This window comes from Schistocerca cancellata, chromosome 9 (genome assembly GCF_023864275.1).
Source record: "Schistocerca cancellata isolate TAMUIC-IGC-003103 chromosome 9, iqSchCanc2.1, whole genome shotgun sequence".
NCBI classification, from domain to species: Eukaryota; Metazoa; Arthropoda; class Insecta; order Orthoptera; family Acrididae; genus Schistocerca; species Schistocerca cancellata.
This window is the reverse complement of record NC_064634.1, coordinates 405,914,934-405,915,940: the sequence shown is the minus strand read 5'-3', so window position 1 is coordinate 405,915,940 and position 1,007 is coordinate 405,914,934.

The following is a 1,007-nucleotide window of genomic DNA, read 5'->3' as shown; positions in this document are numbered from 1 at the left end:
CATGATTGTCTGGCAAACCTTGGCCTTTTCTGTCTGATTTCTCTTAATATTATGAACTGAATTATGCAATACACAGCTGTAATGGTATATTTTATTAGAGTTGATCGATTTTGGTCTAGGATCATGCCATCTGTGTGCGTGTCTATATATATTATAACTGTTATCCCAATTATGCAAATGCATAGCTGAGATGGTTTTCAGAACCAATGATGGTCTGATCCCAGGTCAAAATAAACCATCTGTAATAAAATATACCGTTACAGCTGAGTATTGCATAATGCAGTTCTTAACATTCATTCAAGATGTACAACACCACCTCCATAAAATATCTCCTAATATTGTCCTATGTTCCTGTACAGTTCTTCCCTAGGTTTCTGTATCTACCTCTCACCAGTTTTTTTAGGGGCTATTATTTTCTTCAGTGTTTTGCTCTCTTTATTCTCTGTTTGTGCTGCACCATTGCTTCCTAGTGTTATTGACTCAGCTACATGCAGTAACAAATTCTTCACTATTGCCTTCTAGCATCTGATCTTTTTGCCTGTTGATACACTGATATGCTATTTTTATTGTGTAAATATGTGGTCATATGAAAGGCTGACCTTATGTTCTTCATCCTCTTTATTATTCCTCCATTGCTCCTGTTTCCTGATGTTACATATTCTTCCAGGTATTTAAATATGCCCATTTTTTATAGAATGCCTTCTGGTGTTTTTCAATCCCTTTTGCTATTCAGTGCCTTTGTCTTCTTGTAGGTGTGAGCCCCAGTCCCACCTTTATAGCTACAGTATTTCACTTAGGTTCTCATGTGTGCCTTTGCATATTCTACTGTCTTACTCACTTTTGTTATGTTGTTCACAATGGCTAGGCAGTCCATTTAGGATCTGTTTTCCTATCTGTCCCCCATGCATGTCCTCGGTATTGTCATTTTCTTGTTTATTGCTATCTGCTCTCTGATTACTCCATCTATGTCTATGCTGGTGACAGTCCATTCCCTGTTTGACAATGGT